Source organism: Equus przewalskii, chromosome 9 (assembly GCF_037783145.1).
Source record: "Equus przewalskii isolate Varuska chromosome 9, EquPr2, whole genome shotgun sequence".
Lineage (NCBI taxonomy): Eukaryota > Metazoa > Chordata > Mammalia > Perissodactyla > Equidae > Equus > Equus przewalskii.
In genome coordinates this window covers 80151052-80172435 of record NC_091839.1, presented here as the reverse complement: position 1 = coordinate 80172435, position 21384 = coordinate 80151052, and the positions used below count along the sequence as shown (strand labels likewise).

At 41.7% G+C, this 21384-nt stretch overlaps 1 long non-coding RNA gene across 1 annotated transcript; it reads left to right on the top strand.

Annotated features, from left to right (window-relative positions):
• Positions 1–1954: 1954 nt before the first annotated feature.
• LOC139073433 (uncharacterized) lies at positions 1955–3762 on the top strand. Its single transcript, XR_011522161.1, has 2 exons — positions 1955–2766; positions 3117–3762. It is a non-coding gene; the product is annotated as an uncharacterized lncRNA (long non-coding RNA).
• The last annotated feature ends 17622 nt before the right edge of the window (positions 3763–21384 follow it).

Below are 21384 nucleotides of genomic sequence, written 5' to 3'. Positions count from 1 at the left end.
ACAATCTCTGTTTTTTGAAGATGTTTTTCTGAACTGACACCTGGTTCGGTGTTAGCAGACTGTTCTGAGGGTACCTGTTCTGAGGAAGGAGGCTGAGAAACCCCTGAGACCGGGGCTGTTTGTCTCTGTCAGTTGACCTTGTTCTTCCTGTGACTTCCGAGCAGAACAATGCTTTCTTTGAATAGAAATCTCTCTGTTTTCATCTTAACATGAAAAAAACTTCCCAAATACAATTAAAACAACTTCAAAATATTTTTCCGTTGTTGAGGAAGATTCTCCCTGAGCTAACATCTGTGCCACTCTTCCTCTATTTTGTAAATGGGATGCTGCCACAGCGTGGCTTGATGAGTGGTGTGTAGGTCCTCGCCTGGGATCTGAACCCACCAACCCTGGGCTGCCAGAGCGGAGAGTGTGAACTTAACCACTACACCACTGGGCTGGCCCCAAATATCTTTCTTCTAACGTGAATAGTATTTAAGTATCTGTGGTAGAAAGTGCTTTCACAAGCACAGAGGACGCTGAAGAACAGAGAGGATGTCTGTAGTCCTCTGTCACACCCTTCCTTCATCTTCAGAGGCTTTATAAGGTTGACTTCTTGAATTCTCTACTCCAGGTGCCGAGGCGAGGCTCCCTCAGGACCTTTCTGAAGAGCAGGGCCCACCAGGACTTCTTCAGGGACCTTGTGAGTGCCCACGGCCTGGTTGGATGCTCCCTGGTTTGCAGTTACTAAGGACTTTCTTTAAGTGTAACAGAGGAAATCAGCGTCACGATACCATCCCTGGGCCCTGGGAGACTGTGGGGGACACTTCCTCACTGGGGTGGCTCTGGCCTTTCTTAATAAAGGAAATTAAACTGATTTATGACAATACAAGAGCTCAGATGCTGGGGAGTAAATGGAAAAGATGTTAAAGATATTTGTGCATTCCCATCTGAGGAGGCAGGATAATTAGTTCCACTTTGATGACTTTTAAGTGACGTGGCACCAGAGTTGAAACTGGAGGTCCCATTAGTTAGCAACCACTCTCTAAATAATACTAATAGTAAGAACAAAAACACATATTTACAGTACATTTATCACATCCTGGCATGGTTCTATGCTTAACCTATTAGGTGTTACTTGTTTAATCCTCACAAAACCCCCATAAATGTCACTATCGACTCTGGCTCCCAGAGCGTGGGTGCGAGTGTCTCTGCGTTAGAACCCCGTGGTGACGTGCGTGGGGCTGGGGTTTTCTCAGAGGCATCAGATGACTGAGAGATCACAAAATCTGGATCAGAGCCAGGCCATCTGACCCCGGGTCTCATGATCTGGCATTTCTCCAACTAACGAGTTTCAAAATGAGAAAAGGGGAATAATTCCTGAATATGGAAGAATTTTCATGTAAGGCTAACCGTGTTCTATTTATTTAGTGTGCCTCACTAAATTACTATTTCCCTTCAGTATGATAAATGCACACAGTATACTTCAAAGGCTTTCCAACAGAAGACAAAAAGTTTAGCTGTGTGCTAATCACTGAAATTGTGGAGGCCTTTTCTCTCACGTCAACTGTATCCTGTGAAGAAGAGATTTGCATCATCTCTAACACCGCCCTGCAGTCCAGAAGGAATTTCATTTTTCAGTTGTGGTCCTCGCTCCTCCACTTTCTCCCCCAACCCTGAAAAAATAGCCTAAGTTTCTATCAGGGCAAGCAAAGGGGGCCATTAGTTTGTGTCCGGAAACAGTGAAGGAATTTCTGAGCGCTTGATAAGCTCGGCACATGTGGAAACAATCTAATTTTCCATTGGATGGCCCAAAAACGTATTCAAATTATGTAGTTTTGAAATGCTAAACTTTAGAACTTGTTTCTTAATAGGAAGTGTTTTGGGATAGTTTCCTTTCAGTGAATTTGAATAACAAATCGTTTGCAATAATCATAAGCAATCTTAATTCTCGGTTTATTCCCGTTCCCTGAAGGACAGTGCAAGTCTGGTGATATGTGTTACTGCTCCCTGCCCACCAGGGAGGACACGCCTGGAGGGAATAGGAGGAAATCAGAACAAGGACAGCTCCCTCACTCCTTTAGGCTCCTATTTTGACAGTTGGCCACGAATCTGAAATCATCCTTCGCTAGCCGCAATCTGATTTCTATGCAAGACTTTTCTTAAAGAATATGACAGTGTTTGAGTTCATGTGGCCTTTTAAATGAGAACTTTGAAGCAGTAAACTAAAGGTAAAGAAATGGTGAACGTAGAATTGCGTATCTGTAAGAACTCCTGAGAACCAACACTTCAAAATCTGGTTGAGCTCGTTAAAATATGCAAATTTCTTAAAGTCAGTGAAATGCAAAGTCATATTTCAGCGATGCGCCAAAGAAGATCCCCATTCCTGGCCTGGGGTAAACTTTTCCCGTGTGTCTGCGGTAATGAGACGGAGGTGCGGAAGAGATGTAAAGGTTGTCGCCTGGAGTTACTATTAGGACAATAATCTGCATTTCAGTACTCCCACATGCGTAGCTTCTTTTGATCTTTGTAGCAGTTTTACAAAGTTAACCATTGTTGTCTCCATTTTACACATTAGGAAGCTTAGGTATATAGAGAATAACAGAAGTAGTACATGGAAGACAGCATGATCTAATGGAAAGAGAACGGATTCAAAACGCCAGCTCCCCGTCTTAGTGCCATGATACGCTGTGGCGGTCGTGTCTAGCTTCAAGTCTTGTTTCATCGCCTGTAAAATGGGATAATTCCATGGACCTCAAAAGAGCCAGGGGACCCAAAGGCAGTAAGGTATGTGGAATGCCTCATCCTGTCTCAGCTTAGCTTTTCCTGGAAGATATGGATCTTGACTCTAGGAGACTCCAGACCCAGTGCCTCATGGGGACTATGCTCGGTTGAGATCTCTTTGCTGCCATTCATGACATCGGGACACACTTTCCTGGGCCCTGTTGCTGAGGCCACAGGGAGCCCCTGACGAGAGAGGAGCAGTAACCTCTCCCAGATAAAATCGGTGCCTTCCTGATGCTTTCCTGCATCCGGATTTAGCCATCGTTCTCCCCAAGTGGTAAAGATCACAAATATATGTGTATAGTAAGAATTACATAGTCCTGCTTCTTATATTTTAGGTGATTTCCTTTTAGGTACTTTGTGGGTTCGTGTGTTCACCAGCTGTAAGAAACTGCTCATCCACATGCAGGATTCTTATTCCCCACAACATGTGTTAACTGATCCTACTGTGTGCATGGGGAGGGCTGTTTGTGATATGCAGGGTATTTATGGTTTATGGCATCGCCTGTCTCTAACGTCTGCAAATGAAGAAGATGATGGCACTGGTCAAGTTCACTCCAAAAATGGAGAAGTGGAGGAGCAGAGAGGAAAATTATTTGTGCAGCATTACACAGAAGGTCCATGACGAGGCCAGAAGGGGAACCCACGTTACTGACCTCTCGTCCGGTTCCCTGTCCCCGAGAGAGCACGGACGATGCTGCAGCTCCTGGGCGTGCGGTCGCATCCTCATTCTTCTGCACACTCACAAGTGCATTTTCCAGGGACACCACTGCAGGAGCCTCCCCCACCGCCTTGCAACTTATATTTAGCTCTGAAGACAAGGGTTAGCTTGACCTAGACGGCAGTCAAAGGGGAGGCCAGGCTGCTGTGGCCTGGAAAGAGGGAGGAAGAGCTAAAAGCAGTGGCTCTGTAGAAACTGCAGGAAAATCTCTGATCTTGAGGTCCCCTGAGAGAAGAAGTTCTAACCCCAATGATGACAGAGTTGAATTAAAATATAAATGCTTCCAAATAACTGTTGCCAGGAAGCGGATGACATGCTAAATTACTCTGCAGACTGACTACTTAATTCAGTGATTTCCTGAGTCAGGAGTTGCCAGAAGAGCCATTTTGTCCTTTTTGGCAGAAAAGCCGCGGGACTGCTGTCTCCAGTCCTCTTTCCTGTGCTTCCTGCGTAGGAAGGCCTGTTTCCTGCAGAGAGGTACCTGATTAGACGGCGCTATTTTAGTAGGCTGGGGACGAGGGAGCGAGTGAGGTCTTTGGTTTGCTGTTGAGCTGTGGACAGCGTGGAGGCCGCATGCAGCACAGAAATACACATCCTTTCAGAAAACGTGGAACAGTGAATCAGAAGCAAATTAGACCCAGAAAATGTCCAAACCGTCATGTTGCAACATTATCGTCTGTTTGGTTTTAAATGTTTTGAGATGCCTGGTTTATTTTTTGTGTAAAGAACTCTGTTGCGGTCTTAATGTAGTTCTTCGGAACTGAATTTTAAGCAACGGGATTAATGTTTACCCAGTGGTTATGATGCCGCTGAGGGCTCTGATGCTGGTGAGGGATGACTTCCTGGCAGCAGATGAGAGCGTTAGGGCTTGACCTGAGCCGGAGTGGGGATTTTACAGAACCTGACTGATGAGCTGTTTGTATCCTGGCTCAGCACTGCTCCTATTCCTTTGACAGTTCCTCCACCTTGTCTCTAAAAGAAATAAAGTGGCTGAATAAGATGCATGTAATTCAGCAAAGCTAAATAAGCACAAAGGTCAGAACATTCAGGCAAAATGAAGAAAAGGGTAGGAAGCAAACTGGAAGACGAAAGAATTTGTTCCCGAAACAGAGTGGGTGAAGATTTGTTTCTTCTAATACTCGGTGGACGTTGATTCTGCATGACGTTTTCTTACTGTGTGTGTGCCTTGACCACTCAGTAGATGTAAGCTTCTCATGGGCAAGACCTCCGACCTGGGCTTCTTAGAGCTCCGTGTCTCCTTCAGAGCCTTACCTGCTGTCTGGGCCCCTTACATGTGGGCTGGTGTTGATGGTGATGCTTGCATCTCTTCTCATCCATAGGCTCTACTTTGGACCACCCAACGTTGCAACCTCATTAAACACATTAGCAATTATTTCAGGAGTTGTTATTTTGGATCAGAGAGCATCACAAGTTAGCTGCCTTTAAACAAATTTGGGGTCACTTTGTTCAATAGTTTCTGATTTCTGTTTTTAGGTTTTCGCTCCATCAGGGTGCTGGCCAGAGAGGTACATTCACCAAGAGCGTTCTTGTGAAAGAGAAATGTCCATTGACCGCGGTGGCCCAGGAGGGCTTCTGTCCTGGCGGAGGCAGGGACCAGTGCCTCTGGGAGCTGACTCACTCATTTTGTAGTTTTGTGTTTTGCCACAAGAAGGATTTGGCGCTTGAAGCTCTATAGCTTATTCTCATATTTTGTAGATCTTTAATTCTAAAGAAAAGAACATGGAATAAATACTGGATAGATGGTTTTAAAGTTTCCACTCTTGGCTTCTTGGGCGTTGTTTCCCAGTATGAGGAGTACACAGGCCTGAAGGATCTCGGATGTACCATCAGCCAGTTTGGAGACTTTTCATCGCCTCTGCAAATGACGGTCAAGAAACAAAAGGGAAAATCTGAAACTTTCTCTCTGGCTTTTTTCTAATAGCACTGGTGAAACGTTTAAGGGGAGAGAAGTCAAAGATGTTAACTAAAATGAGATTTTGGTAATATTTTTATTAAGAAGTTATTCTACCCCGTTGATGTAGGAAATGAATAACTACTTCTAGTATACATCAATGATCGATAATTAATCTAGTGCGTATCCAAACAAAGGAGAAAAAAATCTCTAAACAAAATCATTAGCTCAGCTTGTCAATATGGGATAAATATAAATTTTATCCAGTGTTAATTTGCATTTTGAGTTTCATTCTTATTTGCATCTTATATTCACCAGAGGACCAATTTGAAACAGAGGACACATCTCATCTGGAAGAATAAATGGGGAAAACAGAATAAAACCCTTTGAAAACAGAAAATAGTTGTGAGAGGTGGGGGGGGGGATCTTTCTACGTATTAAAAAATAGCATATTCTAAAGCTATAATATTGAAATCAGTGTGGTGCTGACAGAAATATAGACTGCCCAGTAAATCAAAGTAGTCTAGAAATACATCATCTAGTACATATGAAGATGACGTCACAAATCAGTTTGAAAAGGTAGTATGCAATAAATGATGTCAAGACAATTGGTTAATTATTTGAATAAAAATTCCACTAGATTCTCATTGCATCCCACACACCGAAATGGATCAAATGGATCAAGTAGTTGTATACACTAAAATGAAAGCAGTAAGCAACTAAAATAAATTATGGGTTCTTATTTATTTGCTCTTGTTATGTAAATAAGCTTTCTTAGGGAAAAAAGAAACCTCAAAGGGAAGATTGCTATATTTGATGACGTAAATAAAGAACCTTTAGAATCTTAGTATGTCTATAAAAAATATAAATTGATTTTAATAGCAAAAAGTTGTTGAATAATATTGGTAGCATATAGAACAGACTAAGAGTTACCATTATATAAAAGGCTCTTATAAATCAAGAAAAATATGAAAATACCAAAACATTGAGTAAAGATATTGAGCAGTTGATGAAAGAAAATGTGCAAATGGCTAATAAATGTCACAAATTAAGTCTCTAAAAATCAAAGAAATGAAAGCAATGTGATATCATTTTTCTCCCATCAAATTATTGGAAATTTCAAAATTATAATGCTCTGTGTCATGATGCACTCTGTTCACTACTGATAGGGAGTAAATAGATATTGCTTTCTGGAGGACAATTTGGAATATAGTTTTTAAAAGCCTTAAAAATTTACCCTTTGACCCAGGAATTCTACTTGTAAGAATTTACCCAAAGGAAATAATAAGAGGTGTGCACAACGATTTATGTGCAAGTATATTCGTGTACCATCGTGTCTTATGATATAATATTGGGGAAACCCACAAAGTTCAAGAAGAGAGAAATAATTAAATAAAATTTGATAGATCTGTACCATGGCCGATTATGCAATCTTTAGAAGTTGTGTTTCTAAGAATAATGACAAAATGAAATGCTAATAAGATATTCTTAAATTTAAAAACAAGCAAGATACAGAACAATGTGATCTGAGTATTGGGGGATGTGGAGGGCACAGGGAAACAGAAAAAGAATATCTGTGTGTATAAATTAAGAAAAACAAAAATAACAACAGGAGGGAAAGAAACCAGAAGTTAACCATAGTTTTTATATTTTCCCCCCATGTTGGGGGATAATGGATTTTTAAATATTTTTTTCCTACCCTTCTCTGAATATTTTATATTGTCCTTTTTTTTTTTTTTTTTTAGGAAGATTAGCCCTGGCCTAACATCTGCCGCCAATCCTCCTCTTTTTTGTATATCGTTGTTTTTATAGGCAGAAATAAGTCTCACAATAAATGCTTGTCTTTTTTTCTTTTAAGAGCATATGGAAACAAATTTTGGGGTGCTGTAGGCGGTGAGCTTTCTCAGAGCTGTGTCTTGCTATCCTGTGACAAACAGGGCTTATCTGTTCTTTCCAGTCAGGACACCAAGAGAATGACCGCAAAGTTGGCTGAGTCCTTTCTCTACAAGTGCCTCTCAACTGTACATCGAACTTGGCAATTTATAAGGTCAATAAAAGGGTTGGTTAAAAGATGAACCACATGAGAAATGAAGCATAGCCAGTGACTGTAGGGTGGCTCACCCGTGCTGAGTCTTTCTCTGTGGATCCAGTCCCCTGTCACTCTGTCTGGCGAGTCTCCCCTCACAGTGTGGGGTGATGAGGTTAACTAGGTGGACTCTGGCACTCACACCTTCTGAGCGTGCCTACCATGGGTAGGTCCATTTCCATGATAGTCAAGGACAGAAGTCTCTTGACAGAGAGCTTATCTGACAGAAAGAGTTGCCTGGCACAGCCAGCTTGGCTGGTGTCCTGAGTGTGCATTAATTATTGATCAGAGAGGTCTTTCATTCCAGCTCCATTATGTCCACTATTCCCGTGGAGTTGAAGGTGAGAAGATGGCAAGTAAACCATTGAAAGTTCTCTTTTAGAAGACTCTGGACACTGCTTTGTTGCATGGCTAACAGTGTGGAACAAAAAAAGGAGAGAGGCTCTTTTTGCCTAGAATGGGATTAAACATAACCCTTGGTTCACATACACATCATTGGTCTATGCAAGGCACTCATTTTGTTTTTTCTCTTTGGCTATTTTTTATAATGCAGTAATCACCCATGAACCTACTACCCCATCACTTTCATCTAGCCATTGGTCCTCCACAATTCCGCTTTTCACTTCTCCTCTCCTGAAGTAACCGCATCCTGCACCCTGTATTTGTTATTCTCTACTTATCCTCTTTTATATTATTTCTGCTAATCTCTATTTTATCCTTAACAGTACAGGTTTTAATCTTTTTTTTTTTGCTTTCTATAAAAGGGTATCATCCTTAGGTAATCTTTCAGATTCATCCGTATTGTTGCGTGTTGCTGCAGCTCATTTTCCTTTGTGTAATATTCCCTTGTGTGACCGACTATATCACAGGTCGTTCCTCTGCTCTCTCACTGGTGGGCATTTGGGCTTTTCCCAGATTTTCATTACTGTGAACATATCAGGAGATAGACATGTTCAGAGTTTCTCTTGAGTATCTGCCTAGCAGTGGAATTGCTGGCTCACAGAGTGTGAGAGTGTTGAGTTTTAGGAGCTAATGCCAAAATGTTCTCCAAATTCTTCTACCAACTTGTACCCCCACCAGCAATATTTGAGAAATGCCTGGTGGATATATATCTTCTTCAATATGAAGTATTATCAGACTCCTTATTTGTTGCCAATCGATGGGTATAATATGATACTTCCTTGTGTCATCGATTTATAGTGCCCTGATCACTGAGGCTGAACATCCATTTATGTGTTTGTTGGCCATTTGTGATTCCTCTTCCATGAAATGATTGATCATGCCTTTTGCCTATTTTTCTATTGGTTTGTTTGTGCTTTTCTTATTGACTTATTAACCTTCTTTATATATTCTTGATACTAATCCTTTGTTGGTTGTGTATGTTTCAGATATTTTCTTGAGGTTTTAATTTGTCTTTTCATTCTATTTGTGCTGTCTCTTGATAAATTTCTTTGTTTACTTTTTTTTTTTTTGAGGAAGTTTAGCTCTGAGCTAACATCTGCCACCAATCTTCCTCTTTTTGCTGAGGAAGATTGACCCTGGGCTAACATCTGTGCCCATCTTCCTCTGTTTTATATGTGAGATGCCTGCTACAGCATGGGTTAATAGGCAGTCTGTAGGTCTGCATCCAGGATGCGAACTGGTGAACCCTAGGCCGCCAAAGTGGAGTGTGTGAACTTAACCACTAGACCACCAGGCTGGCCCTGATAAATTTCTTAATTTCTATTCCTTAATTTTAATGAGGTCAAATTTATTCCTTTTTTTTGCTTTTAGAAATTAGCATGTTGTGTGTTTTATGTAAGATAACCTTTCCTACTTGAAAGTCGAAAAACTATTGACTTATATTTCACACTGAGAGTTGTAAAGTTTTGTTTTTGACATTTAGAGAGGTGTTTTCTTCAACTTCAAAGCAAATTGAGGCTAGCCGTGGTCCCTTAAGATCCAGTGGAAGTGAGAACGGTGTCTGTTGAATCAGACAGTAAGAGCAGGAAGAGCAGCAGAGCCTGACAAACCCAAGGGACTCAGGAGAGGTGGTGATGTGCCCTGTGATAGTGGGGTCCCAGGGCCCTGAGTAACTCACCAGTTTTCCAACCAGACTTGATTATGTACCCCTGAGGCTCCCAAAATAGCCAGGTGACAAAGGGCTCAAGTCTTTTCATCAGAAAGGAGAAAGTACAAGTGATTGGATCCTGTTATTACCCAAGACCGTCGAGGAAAACTGAACTACACTAATGTCAGAGATGCCTGTCTGTTTCTCCAAGTTCAAGCATTCAAGGCCAGTTTTGCGATACAGGACATTTCAAAAGGTACATCTCTCCTACACATTTCCCTCTGTTGCGAATATTCTCCACTATGCATTGTTGTAATAAGAAGAGTTTTTATAGACATCTGCAGAAAAATGAGAATGAGAATCAGAATGAGAATTTTCTGGCTATTTCTCAGAAGTCTCTCTTTCCTTACTCACTTTTCCCTCTAAGGCATGCCCCTTTTCTTCCTACACCTGTTCTTTTTTCCATTTCTTCCTCTGCTTCCAGGAAGGCACTGGGGGCAGCAGGTAGAGTTGGAACCCCTTCTGTCTTAGTGAGGCAGGGCCGGTGGCTCTAGGCACTGCTCTCTTGTCGGCCTCCTGAGACATTGTCTTGCACATACTGCTGAGGATTCAAGTTGTGACAAGTGTCTGTGAGTGGGTGCTGGGCTTCCTGCTACCATATTTGTTTCTGTTACACTTCGGACAACAGTTGTGGACACTAGCACCTGGAAATATAAAGAATAACGATTAGCATACAATTTAATATCCCCAGAGTTTAAAATAGCATTTGTCTGCACTAACAGCTTCCTGTCAAATGAAAGACTGCTTATGACATCCTTATAAAGGCAAAAGCCCTCCTTCACCGTCGGCCTTCCCAAGCCGGCCTCTGAATCGGCAGCATGCCTTCAATCTTCGCCACATGTAGCAGTGATTGTTGCTGGCCACTAGAAATTCATGTGCTTTGGGGAAAATTTGGTTCTAAAAACTAAGGATTCTTTGAACTATTCTTTAACTATGTAAAAAGGTCCTCTGATTTGGTTATGAAATATGGTATTGATATATAGCAAAAAGACAGTACAAAAATTTAAAGGCAGTAAGTCAGTCCTCAAGCAGTTATCAGGTGCTATCTAATGACAAAATGAGGTTACTATCCCATTTCTGTAAGATTTGGAGTTAACTATAAAGTTACCAAAACCAAGGCTGAAATAAAGGCAATTTCTCCAGCAAAGATTTGGCCCTTGGGTTGGAGCATTTCACAGAAGAAGAAACAGATTCAGCCCAGACACAGTGAAGACGTTTCAACATCCATAGTGGGTCAGAGAAAGGCATGCCCACACGAGAACAAATACTACTTTAGACCTAGGTGATTGGCAAGTTTTAGAGTCTGATATTATCAAGTATTGGAAATGATGAAACCAACAGGGTCTCCAGGCTGTTGGTAGGAACGTGCATTGATACAACTGCTTTGGGAAAAAGTTTGATGTTATCTCCTAAAGGTGAACATCACAAACCCTTTACCCCAGCAATTCTGCTCCTGAGTGAATACCCAAGAGAAACTTACATATCAATAACAGGAGACATGCATTTAAAAATGCATAATGGCACTCATTGTCCATCACAGCAAAAAACCGGGAAATAGCCCAAATGCCCATCAACAAGACTGTAGGCTAATGAATATTCACTTGATGGATATGGTACATCATTCAAAAATAGTGAACTACAGAAACGTGAAGTAGCATAGATATATCAAGTTAAAAACAACTAACTAAAAATATTTACTTTGTAAGGAGTGCCATCGATGTAATAGTGCTACTTTAAAAGGCATGGAGGGATGCGTGAACGCGGGACTCAAGGTAATATTCACCTCAGATCAGTTGAGCCTGTGGAGTTAGGATGGAGGTTGGTGTCAAGGTTCTGGCTTTTGTTTTGGGAAGTACACCTGTGGGTGCTTCTTACATTTGACAAGAGATTTTCACATATTGAGGCATATGGGGTAACGATTCGAGTTTAAAACTGATTCCGCTTGAACTAGGAAGCCTGACTTATGAGCCTATCAAACGTACATTGTACATCTGCTTATCCGCTAAAGTAAGGAATCTCTCTTGAGATAAAGAATGCATTCTTCCCCTCCTAGCGCTATTGGTAACGCCCGGGTTAGTCCCTTTCCTGACATCAGGGTCCTGTTGACCTGCTAATTTGCAACTGAATACCCATTTGAAAATGTATCCTGAGTGTGTTTAATGTGTCTTCTTTGTTGTAAAAAGATATAGGGCTGTGCTGAAACTCCTGCTTCTCTGGAATGCCTTCTAAGGCCTTCCCAGGTTAGAATCCTCACTTTGGCTCTTAATAAACTCACCCCAATTCTGATTTATAGGTTGGTTATGGGTTATTTGCATCAACAAATTTCTTCAAAATAACTAACTAAAAAACTAATAAAAGCAGACTATGAGTTACTGGTGATAAGTGTGATTGTGGTTGATTCCATTCTGTCCGTCTGAGGTCTCTTGTCGAAAAAGAAAAACTTCTTACTTCGGAAGTAAACTATACAAGACTTTTGTAAAGAATAGAAAGTAGGAGAAAGCACAGGGTGGTGACAAGTTTGAGTCTGACACCGTCCCTTACCAGCTGGATGATCTTGAGCAGGTTACCTAACGGCTCAGCTCGGTGCTTCAGTTTTCTTATGTGTAAAATGGAGAATATCTTAGTGCTTTCCCGATAGTGTCCTGACGAGAATTTATTAGGATCCCACTTACAAAACATAATGAATTTAGCTTAGCGTTAAGCCTGGGACAGGTTATATATTCAAAAAATACTGGCTGGTAATATTATTAATAGGTGTAGCCATAGTTGCATATTTCTTGGGCTGATCATGTTAAAATGAAGCTTCGTTCCGACTGTCCTAGTTCACAGGTCTTTCCCAGCTCTGCTGGTCACTGTGTGCTGTTTTCACTTTTCAATCCTAGGTTAGGCTTGAGCCCTCACCCCACATCAACTTTGGAGAAGAAAGACTCTCCCCTGTTTGAACAGCACGTCTCTTCCTTTGGCTTCCTGCTACCATTGGCAAGGCCCTGTGGGCATGGAATTAGCCGAGAGGTCTTTCACTGTAGGAGGTGCTGACAGATGCCTGCAACTTCTTATTTAGGCAACTTGAGCAATGGTAGAAATGAGAAGGTGGGAAGGATGGTACGGCTTTTGACTGTGTAACTGTGGAAAATGAAAGTCTGCTGGCTGATGTGATTTCTTTCTATGGGTATAATAGTTTTTCAGAAAAATCTGAAAGTATATTCTTTTCCTTCTGATAACAGTTAAACTATAGATTAAACAACAATTTACTGATAATAGGGTTACATAATCATAGCAATATGATTATATAAAATTACAAACACGATTTCTGTACTGAAATTCTAACTTGGACAAAATGGGATACTAATTACATTTTTTAATAGTTTGAGGTTCCCAAATGAGAAGAAAAAATCATATGGCAAAAATGAAAAGGAATAAAAACTAAATGTATTTTTAAACAAACCACTGTTTTGGTAGTTGCTGGAATTTTATTGTCACCTTAAAAGAAAATCCTGCGCTAAGCTAAATGATAACAGTTTGCTCTTCTTGAAAAAGGTGAATAAAGGAACTTCTGCACTGCAGTAAAAAAATAAACCCTGTATCATGGCAATTTTTCCATTTATTTGTAAAAATCCTCAGTTGAGCTACTTCAAAAGAAATTTCAGGAGACCTCTGACCTTGGGTCTGTGCGATTTCAGTTGAAAATCGCTGTCAGTGACAGCTGAGGAATCGTGGAGCATGAGAGGGCCCTGAGGCTGGATGGGGATGGGAAAATGTCCTAGTTTTCAGAAAAGGGAAGAAGTTTCAATTCCTCAGACCACAAAGTGGAAAATTTGTTATTGATACTGACAAAACTTTGGAATAGACTGTCATCATGAGCCGGTAGAAGGGGAAGAGGTGATCATTTCGGTCAGAGTGAGAGGATTAAGAATTCCCCTGACAGACCTCACTTCCTCTTGGTGGGGCCACTGAGCCGACAGATTAAGCAGCTTGTGCTCTCTTAATGACTCTGGGTGGGAGGGCAAATATGTTGGAACCCAAAATAGCTTGACAGGATGGAACAATGGGCCAAATCTAACAAGATAAAAAGTGAAAGGGAGATATGTAAAGGCTGCCCTTAGTTCCAGAAAATTAGGAACACAAACACAGGAGGGGTAGGCAAATTGCAAGGCCAACTCACAGGTTTAAGCAGGTTGTAACTTGCACACAGGCGCCTGGCCAAGGGCGGGAGTCAAGGCTGGGTCCATCCAGGGCGGGTGCCTCTTCCTAATTTTCGAGGAGGCACCATAAAGCACAGCGTGGATGCTAGAAAAAATACAAGTGAGGGGTCTTGATTACTGCGCGCTCAGTGAGTTACTGCTATAGTGTGATGACCAAGAGTTGGGGAAGGCATTCCTTGACGCCATATCTACAACGTGGGGGGTCGATGTCCAAACTGGGCTGCACACACTGAGAGAGGAACGGAGGGCAGTGGTAAATCAGAGCATAATTAGAAAAGAGAGGTGAAAACTGAAAATTGTGATCTCTGAGGAAGAGTGAAAAGAAGAATGTTTCATTTGAGTAAGGAAAGACTTAGGGGACCGTGGTGGATTCCCCCCACTAGCAAATTAAGCAAGAGCGTAGGACGTTGGAAAGCAGGACATCAAAGGCCAAAAGGAAATTATAGAATGGATTTTTAAAAAAATTTGGCGTTTGAGATTTAAAAGAAAATAACACTTTTCATTATGAGGAAATTTTGGATCAAATTTTGCTCCCTTATTTTACCATTCAGTATTTTTAAGTTTTGAATTACATGTTGCCTGAAAGGCAGGGAACACCGTAATCTTCTTCATGCTTGGGGCTTCTAAAGTCTTAACCAAGACCATACAAGATATAGACCTTTCCATCAATTTGACTTGTCTAAAAGATAGACAATGCCGTGGTCCAGTTGAGCTCCTCGTTGCTAGGGTGGCTGAGGCTGAGAGCAGGCACCGCTTCCTGGGTGTGATGAAGAGGCCACGAGTGCGATGCATGCAGCATAGGGGTAGGTGGCTTTTAAGGTCTCTGCTCAGGCTGAGATTCTAGGATTCTGGAAAAAAAGCAATTTTTCTCAAGGAAGAGGAGAACTGAGATCACTGGTGTGACTGATCTTTCCTAAAGAAATCCCCCAAAAAAGAGAGAAATGTAATACTTGTGATGCAAGAATCTGGGATGTGCTCACTGTTTCCTTCTTCCTTTAAGTGATTTACTAGGGTCACTTCGTGAATCTTCTTCTCAGGCCTGGAGGGTCCGTGGTTGGGTTTTGGGACATAGTAATCAAGGTCTTCTTGGTTTTGATCTGGGTGAGGGCTCGTTAGCTTTTAAAGGTTTGATTTCAATGCAAGCAAATCACAGGGCAGCTATTTTAAAAGCTGTAAACGTCATTGAAAACTGCAGCCGTCTTTACTGAGTGTGCTCACAGTGGCAAGGGGGCAATACAGGGCGGGTGGTGAATTAGTATTTACCTTTTCTGCTCGAAAAGCAGGGTAAGCCTTGTGCGCCATGCGTAGGTTGGGGAGCTGCAGCATCTTATGTTTTTCTGTGTCACGATGAGGCTATCATCCAGAAATGACTACCTTTTAATACACCTTTGATTGGACCTTGGGCTTATTTTGCAAAAATGTCAAACTCGTATTTCCTGATGCTATATATACATGTGACATTTATTTATATATAAAGTATCCACATGTAAGGAATTGTCTATGAGAGAAGAATTTGATTTCCCTTCATTATGTCCTTATTCTGTTTATTCTCAGAAAGAAGACAGAATAGCTGATGAGATAACAGTGAAAGGAACTGGCAAAACCACCCAAACCTTGCCACACCCCAAACGTGCTCCTCTCCCTCTTAGCTTCTTGACTCTTAATCTCATTGGGGGCTAATGCTGGGGACATGAGGAGAAGAAGAGCTGTGAGGCAAACTGGTGGGGAATACCCTTATTCTACTGAAACAAGATGACACAGGCAGCAAAAGCAGCCTTGGAGGAAAAGAAAAATCACAAGAGGGCAGTCTGAGGATGCGTGTGGATGGAGAAAGAGGCTGTCACGCCCACTTAGTTTTGATAACTTGCATTGTGTTTCTCGCCAGTGGGCTTCGTAACATGTGGAGGCATCTGGGAATGCTCTGGTTTTGCATGAGTTACCGTCACAGTCTCAACAGTCTGAACCCCTTGCTGTTCTCCAAAGATGAGGGAGAAGAGAGCTTTCCAGCAGGGCTGGTCTGGAACAAGCAGGGTCATCGGAACTTGCTGCGTCAGTGAAGCAAGGTCAAAGTTGGGGGACTTTGAGATAATATGTTCCTCCAAAGTCAGGGTGGATTGTACAACAGAACAGCATGGGTGGGCAGTTGTGTTTCTTGGGTACAGCATTCTCCATCGTTGGTTGGGTACATTCTTGGAATCAGCAATGGTCTGTGCCAGTTTGTGCCAAGCGTATAAAATACCACTGTGTAAGTGGAGTGAATCACTGGAATTTTCTACCTAAGGGACATACTGTTAAGTAACAAGAACAGGAAGCTCCAGGACCCCTTACCCTGGCTGAGGTGAGCTTCGATAACAGAAGTCTGCCACTCGACGTGCAACGTTGTACAACTTTGCTGCTTCAGCCTCTGCCTGGGATTGTTTTGTTAATACGAGTCATCCTTGTGGTTCCCTTGTCAACTTGGGCATTACGGAGAGCCCGATAGGATCAAGGTTGTGTTTTACATATCTTGGACGGTATGTTCCAGCACTGGCCGGTGGCCTTCCTAGTCATGGGCATGTTGCAATAAGAATTACTGAATGTTTGGAAAAAAAGATGACACGAGGAAGCATTTGAGAGGGAGGGGGAGAGAGAGAGAGAGAGAGAGAGGCAACAGCAATAACAAAAGAAACAAGATAGAGTCAGAATCGGCACCAGGTGGTTCTCAGTTGATCAGCTTGAGCAGATAAGACCGACAATTTCGCAAGATTCCTGCTCTCTGCAGCCCAGTTGCTCAGAGATTTAGGAGCATTCCAGGGTTTCTTTATCAATTGGGTCAACCATACAAATTCTTTCCACTTAAGTAAACTATGGTTATACCTAAGGCTCTGAAAGGCAAGCCAGATCTCTTTCGCTTAAGGAGATATGCCTCATATTTGGTATATTGCTCTAATTACATAAACATTTACTGAAATGCCTTCCAGGACCATCAGTTAGGCTGTGAAAACTTGGAGACACCATCTACGAAGTGACAAGTTGCTCCTTCAAAGATGGACAACTTCACTTGAGATTTAAGTTCTTGACCAAAATACCTGTAAGAGACAAGGATGGATACGGATATATACACAAGATGTATACATGTTTATGTTATATATATACTTAAACCACAAATACTAGAGCTATTGTAGGTGGTTTGGAGGAAAAATTAGGGATTGGGAAGAAATGTTTGGGGCACTTGAAAATGCAGTGTAATGCACAACTGCCAGCCTCAACTTTTATTCTGTCTTCCTCTGCACACAAACATAATAGACTATGGGAGTCTTTAAATAATCCCATTTTGTATTCATTCTTGGTTGGGAAGGCCTTGAAATTGAGTAAGGGAGAGCAAAAATTACAAGTCATCTTTATATGAAACTCAGGTGGAAGAGCAATGGAATTAATCCTTTTCCACCTTTCAGATAAAGTGACAACCTTGCAGCTCAGCTCCTTCCTAGGCAGACGGAGGGCCATGCTGGGAGCGTAGTGAAGGAGGAAAGAAGGGACGAGGTGGAGTGGATAAGATGGAGAGGGGATAGTTTTCAAAGAGTATCACTCTAGGGCCCCTCCACCCTGTGCACCATCGTTACTGTGAATTCCTTCACTATTACTAGTCAAAGCTATGAAGCTATGAGGTTGTCCTGTCACCGAATATTTGGGTCTGGATCAAAGCAAAGATAGGGTGCCTTAGACTAACGACTTACCTTTTAATATATAGCTGTACGTACAACTCTCAAATCTCCATTTGAAACATCAAAAAAGCAGTAACTAAATTGCTGTGGAGTGTGTTTTAAATGAAATAGTACAGAGAGATATAAGGCACTGCTTTTTGACAATTAGCAAGCCAAAGTGATAAGTGAGACAGTGAATCCACGAGTCATGTTCACTTCTCCTTCCCTCCTCCCCATCACACGTGTGACCTGGCCATCCCAACGCGCATCTTATCGTTCTCTCCAGGCTCTCCCCCTTCCCTACTCCCACTGCCCTCCTTCAGTTTCGCATCATCTCCTGTCCAGGCTGTTGCACCACCAAGTAGCCATTGAAAATCTACCCTGGGTATCCCCCTATGCCAGGTGCTCAGAGAGAGTCTAAAAAGACACACATGGGGCCTGCTTTTGTGGAGCTTGTGTTTTTGCAGGGAAAACAGAGAGTGAACAACCAATTACACAACTCATTATTAATTAAAATGTTGATGAATGCAATGAAGGCTAAGTGTAGGATGCTGAGGAGCACACGGAAGGGGCCTAAGGAAGGCTTCCTTGAGAAACTAACATGTGAGTTGAGGTTTGAAGGATGGAGAAGAATCAGCCTGGCATAGAGGGAAACTCCAGACACAGGGAAGAGCATTCCAGATGGCCCTAGGCATGAAGGACAGCGAAGAAGCTAAGAATGCCCATGGCACTGGAGCAAAGAGAGAGGAGAGAGACAGAGCTAGAACGCAGGGAACTTGAAAGCTGGAAAAGGCTTTTGGTCTCTTCTTGGATAATATGCACTCATCCCTTGGAGATCAGTTCACATGTCTTCTCCTCCAGGAAGCTTTCCTTGATGCTCTGTCTCCATCCCCTCCTCCCCTTACAGGTCTGTTTGGTACCCCTGGTTGTCATTGCACACATCATAATGCAATGATTGGCTATATGTCTCTACGGTGCATTTGATGGTGAGCTTCTTGAGATTGGGAACCACATGTTAGCCATCTCTGTGTAAGTCCATATTAAAGATTTCCTGATATTCCACTGAATGGAGACATTTTGATCCCTATAAACATACAATTATAGCCCAGGAAAAAAAAATTCATGAAAGATAGGAGGAATAATCTTTGGTGTAAAGAGTTTTTTAATTTTAGTTTTTAAAGTTTTTCAACAGAGTGTACATAGATATTCAGAATTAATTTGTATTTAAGAAAGTATTTATGGATATTCAGAACTAAATGGGATACTGATTTTTTAAATCATAATTATCCTCCCACCCTGATCCAGTACACACATGTATCTAGTAGTAAAGGAAAGAGAATCCTTAGAGTATTTAAGGAGGTAGGGAATTTCTTTTAAGTCATGTGACTTGGAAATTGTGTATGAAAGATACTAGGTGTTAGCCCAAACCAGGGAAGACAACTACATGGAGTGAGCGCCTGCTCCCCCACAGCCTCGCCGCTCCCCCCACATGGGTGATGGGCGTCTCCATGTCATGGGTGCGGTCCCTCTGAGTTCGCTCAAAATGCGCTCCCCAAACGGCCACCACTAACCACTAGACCAGATGAGAGCTGTCGCCCGGCGTGCGTGGAGTCTAGGCAGAGAGCCTGGGTTGCTGTTTACACACCAGACAGAACTCCTGCATCTTCTAAGAGCGTGGAAAGGGGCCCCGATTCTCATGACAGAGCATTTGTGGACTCCATGTCATAAAGTAGGCCACATTTGCCTCTGGGAACAAATTATAATCAGAGATTACTTTCCTTTTCAAAACTTCAGCATCAAATCGTGCCTGTTTCTACCAGGTTCCCATGAAACTGTAAATGTTTCCGTTTTAAACATTTAAAACACTGAAATGACTGTTGAGGCTCTATAAGTGTTTGCTAATATACTGTTCATTCTGATTATATAAGAGGCCCCGATTTGCTGGGATGTTAACCTAAGACACACTGCGAGTGTGATTTTACTGCATCTTGAATCAATGTGAGGCAGACATGCTGGTTCTGACAAGGCGGGCTAATTATTAAATTTGCCGGCTTTTTCCCCCCCAAGATTTGGTTGTTTCGGATATATTTTGAAAGCTTTCCAGAGACCTATGAATTAATATCTTCTTTTTCCTCCCCCCTCATTCATATTCACTCTGGGAAGCAAAAACATCTAAAATCATTCTCCAGACCTTAAAACTAGACTTTTCAAATAGACTTTAGTCCCCCTGCTTCCCTTTTTTTTTTTTTTTTAAAATCTCGGGTGAATCAGTGAATAAAAAAGCTGCAAATTCGGATGTAGGTCTGTTTTGAGTAAGTGAGATGAAGAGCTGAGAACAGGTCCAGCCTCTGAGGCCTCAGCCTTTGCTTTCCTGTCGTCTTGTCATCCCCATAGCTGAGCTGGAGCTAGAGCCAGAGGCTGCTGCGGTCACCCTCTCTTTGGAAGGTGCAATGGGAAAATACACTTTACAGGGACAAGACCCCAGAAACCCTGATGTATTAGCTTCATTCAGTGTGTGACTTTGCTGTAGGCGGCAGCAGTGTTTTCTAAAAGATGCGATCTCTGCCCACTAGGCATTTATGATTTAGTCTTGAAATATGTCAAATGCACAAAAGGTGTAATGATTAATAAAATTAATTCAGTCTTCCAAAGCTTTTAAGAGTCATTTATAGTTTTATTGAGGGAGCAAAATGACTAAGCAATTCTTAATTATCTCGGCCCAGGCGAAAAATCGATAGCTAGCTTTCAAATTTCTTTTTAGACAATGCTGTAGACTATACAATATAAATGCTAAAAAGCAGAGAAATACAAAAGAAGGATAACCACAGGAAGGAGATGGAGGGAGAAAGTGAGTTCTCTACCAATTAAGCAGTCAGCCCTGGCAATCCTTTGCCTTTGGCAAGTAATTTTTGTTAAGTCCTTGACATTACACACATGTACGTAAGCTCATACTCTTCTGAGTGTTAACATGGGTGCAAAGCAGGTTTATGAGGATACAGTCCAGCCACAGAGAGAGAGCCACTGGGCTCGCTCAGGTTTTCTGATTAAGATAGGATGAAGTGTTCAGTATTTTGGTTACCCATGAAGTCCACGTCCCAAGCAGCTATCCATCCTATCTCTGCCTTACACTCTTTGTATCCTTGTCACGTTATAGAAGAACTGATCCTTATATTTCTTTGGTTACTAAATAACTACATATTTTTAAAAGTTTCAGCGAATTGAGACAAATATGCTGGTGGGCCCTGCGTACCTTGTACTTTGATGCTGTGCTCTGCTGCTCACATAAATATGCAAAACAGAGAAGCTGCCTCTGCTGAAGCGGCACAGCTATAGGACAGTCATTTCGTTTATGCCAAAATATTGTTCAAAAGAGAATTGTTTATATGTGCACATTTAAGTATGTTGTCTCACTGCAAAAAACTAAAAAATGTTTTCCATTTCCAATACTTCTTAAGCAATATATGTGTAGGTAGCTAATCTTGCAAGAGGTGATTTCTAAGCTAGATTTATTTTAAATTCATTTCACGTACAGGATAATGCGCATCCTGATTTGTACCTTTGGAAGACAGGTTTTGAGGACAACAGAAAACAGTGGCAAACCTCCCCTCTCTGAACAGATTGCTGTGCTGGTGTGTGTGGATGCCCCAAGGCTGAAGTTCCTTTCAAATTTATTTTTAAACTGCTTGGATCCCCAACCTCCCACCATCTCCCATACGGCAAATTCTTAATGGTGCTGTTTCAAAAGAAATCTGTGGTTGCAATGTGATGATGAAAGGAAAAGAATATAAAGAGAAGAGAAATAAAATTTATCTTAAAAGATCTTTATTTGCTCAGAAACTGTATTTAGACATAAATATATGTAATATATCAATCTATTTCTCTTCGGTCAAAATTAATCATTCTTCCT